Genomic DNA, 3,887 nt, shown 5'->3' with positions numbered 1-3,887 from the left:
TAGCTGGTCACGAGCTCATGTCTTTCATGGACGCATATTCTAGATATAACTACATCATGATGAACCCTACAGACCAAGAGCATTCTAGCTTCATGACTGAGCATAATGTATACTACTACCAGGTTATTCCTTTCGAGCTAAAGAATGCTGGTGCAACGTACCAACAACTGGTCAACAAAATTTCCGTTGACCTGGTCGGGAATAACATGGAAGTGAACGTCAATGATATGCTCATTAAATCGAAGAATGCCTACAACCATGTATCTGACCTGGAAGAATGTTTTGGCGTGCTAAGAAAATATGACATGAAGCTAAATCCCTAGAAGTGCACGTTTGGGGTTTTCTCGGGAATTTTTTTGGGCTTCATAGTCAACACAAGGGGGATAGAGGTTAACCCAAAGATGATCATGTCATTATTAGAAATTCCTTAGCCTAGGTCACATAAAGAAGTACAGAGCTTGACTAGGAAAGTGGTTGCCTTAAAATGCTTCATTTCAAAATCGACTAACAAGTGTCTCCCGTTCTACAACTTGCTCAGGGGAAACAAAAGTTTGAGTTGATCGACGAATGCGAGTAGGTGTTTCAGAATCTAAAAACTCACCTAGCTAAACCCCCCATATTATTAAAACCAGCAGCTGGAGAATGTTTGTTCTTATATCTAGTTATGACAAAAAATGCGATCAGTGTCGTATTAGTTCGAGAACAAAATTGAGCGCGGAAAACAGTGTACTATGTGAGTAAGAAGCTTCTAGGAGCTGAATCTTGATACCCTCTAGTATAAAAATCACGTTCTACTTGATCATGCATCAAGAAAAATTAGGACATACTTCTAGTCCCACACCATCCATGTCTTAACCGATCAACCTTTAAGGTAGGTCTTGCAAAAACCTAAAACATCAAGTAGTTTGATTAAGTGGGCCATCGAACTCAGTCAATTCGAGATATTATATAAGCCACGCACATCATTCAAGAGTCAAGCGTTCGCTAATTTTGTGGCATAATGCATAGGTTTTCAGGACGAGCCAATGAGAGAATGAATATGCAGCGGGGATAATTCTGATCTCACCTGAGGAACATCGATTCCATACAGCCCTGAGGTTCAGATTTGACGCATCCAACAATGAACCAGAGTATGAAGCTCTATTGGCGGAAATACGGGTGGCAAAAGAACTGAAAGCAAAGGCGATCCAATGTTATAGTGATTCCTGTCTCGTGGTTAATCACATATTTGGGGAGTATCAATCTCAATGTATTAAAATTGCGGCTTATCTAGCTAAGGTTAAAGATGAGTTGTCTGAGTTTGAGTTTTGCTCCATTGAGCAGGTACCCCGTGAGCAGAATTCGAATACTGAGGCTTTAGCAGGACTTGCTACCACCAAAGAGGCGGATACATTAACATAGTCCCAGTGGATTTCTTAGAACAACTAAGCATAATGGAAGAAGCGGTTGAGGTTGGAGTGATTGACATAAAACCGACCTGGATAACCCCCATAGTAGAATACCTTACAACCATTAAACTACCAAATGACTGAAAGGACACAAGAAAATTGTTATATCAAGTCCCACGGTATGTTATGATTGAGGGAATTCTCTATCGACGAGGGCATTTAGTACCCCTCCTACGGTGTGTTCTGCCTGAGGAAGCACAGACTATCCTACATGAGATACATGAAGGATTCTGTGGAGACCACGCTGGGGGAAAAAACTAACTCTAAAGATATTGAGGCAGGGCTATTTTTTGCCTACACTTAAAAATGACTCGGCCTCATACATAAAAAATATGAGTGCCAACGCTTTTCCACAATTGCTCGAGCAGCACCCATGGAGCTAACCATGATTTCATCACAGTGGCCATTCGCAATATGGGGGATCGACCTAATTAGTTCGCTACCAACTAGAAAAGGAGGAGTTTGTTATGCAATTGTCGCCATTGACTACTTTACAAATTGGGTCAAGGCCAAGCCTCTAGCGATCATAACCTTGAAGAGAGTCCTGGATTTCATCATGAAGAATATCGTACGCCATTTTGGGCTCCCAAAAATGATCGTGTCTAACAACGGAACTCAGTTCGATAGTGATCTTTACATGAAATTTTGTGACAAGTACGGCATAACCAAGAGTTTTTCTTCAGTGGTGTATCTGCAAGCTAATGGGCAAGTCGAGGCTATAAATAATACCCTAAAGACGAGCTTAAAGAAACGACTAGATGAAGCTAAGGGATTATGGCCCCAGAAGCTTCTGCAAGTACTTTGGGGCTATGAGACCTCACATAGCACCTCCACAGGGCACACTCCCTTCTCTTTAACCTTTTGAAGTAAGGCTATGCTCCCAATTGAGGCGCTAGTGATGTCACATAGGTAGAAAACCTTCGATTAGGATCGAAACCACGACTTGCTCAATCCATCACTGGATCGGATCGAGAAAAAATGGGAGGAGTCATAATTACAGCTCACCCATTATCAGTAGAGGATTACTCGTTACTTTAACTTGAAGGTAAAAGGACGTAGACTCGAACTGGGTGACTTAGTGCTCCGAATGGTATTTTTTGGCAAGCAAAGATCCTAAAGATGGTGTATTAGGACCGAAATGGGAAGGACTATACAATATCGTGTAAATCTTACGTGAGGGAACCTTCAAACTAGCTCGGTTAAGTGGAGAGTTGGTCTCACAGACCTGGAATGCTCTACATCTCAAAAAATACTATCAATAATAGGATGACTTTTTCGTGTAAGATTTCTTTATAAATGTCATTATATTTTAATAGCACTAGATTGCTACATAATTTAAACGTAGAACCAATATTTTTATCTTATTCTTGTGATGTATCACGTGCTCATTTTGTATAAGCGACCTAAAATATTCATAAATTATGATCACTTGGGGGAATATAACCCCCGAAGAGTCTTTAAAGCATTTAACAAATTTGGATAAAATTTGCGAATTTGTGAAACTTAGAATTTTGAAAATTGATTATTCTACGAGTTTTTAAAGCTCGATTTTCAAAGAAATTCCGAATACGGACTAAGTTAAGAAAATTCAAAGAATCAAAACCTATAATTCAACTAGGAAATCCTAGATATAACTAGGTCCGAGGCCTGATTCCTAATAGGTGTAACGCTATTAGGCGAGCAAACACCTAGATATAACAAAATTCGAGGCATGATTCCTAATAGGTATAACATTATTAGGCGACCAAACTCCTGGATATAACCAGGTTTGAGACCTGATTCCCAACAGGTATAACACAATTAGGCGAGTAAACTCCTGGATAGAATGAGGTATTCCTAACAAGTATAATGCTATTAGGTGAGAAAACTCCTTATTATAACCAGGTCATTAACCAGAATTAACTGGTCTAGTCATCAGGCACTCATCTCGATCTAAATTTTACCCCTATGACTATGCAAATGTATAAGGACTTAAGGTTCATAAACATGACAAGATAATAGGTGAAGGGGAACCAAAATAGATCAGAAATTAATGAAAATGTACTAACACAAATATATGAATAACTCGATTAGAATTTGTCTCGGCCTAAAATGCCTACAAAAAAAAGGCTCTAGGACTAAAAGAAAAAAAATACATCTATAAGAGGGGTCCCCCTTCATCCCTGAGCTCCGGAGACTTGCCTCTGGGATGACACCTCTTCCTCCTCGACCTGTGCTGCAAATTTGGAAGCCTCGGCTGTCTGCGTCCAAGTTTGAGAAGTCCCCTTCCTGGTTATATGCCCAAACTCGATAGAACAATTTTTCTAGAGAGTTCTTCGCTTCAGTAGCATCCTCCTTTGATTTGGCCATGACCTCCGCATGCCTCTGCTTGAGACTGTCGACCTCTGCCAGCTTCTCACTAAAATTGTTAACCTTGAGCTGAAGCTGGCCCCCCTGTCG

This window comes from Humulus lupulus, chromosome 9, assembly GCF_963169125.1.
Source record: "Humulus lupulus chromosome 9, drHumLupu1.1, whole genome shotgun sequence".
Lineage (NCBI taxonomy): Eukaryota > Viridiplantae > Streptophyta > Magnoliopsida > Rosales > Cannabaceae > Humulus > Humulus lupulus.
Note: the sequence above shows the minus strand (reverse complement) of the source record.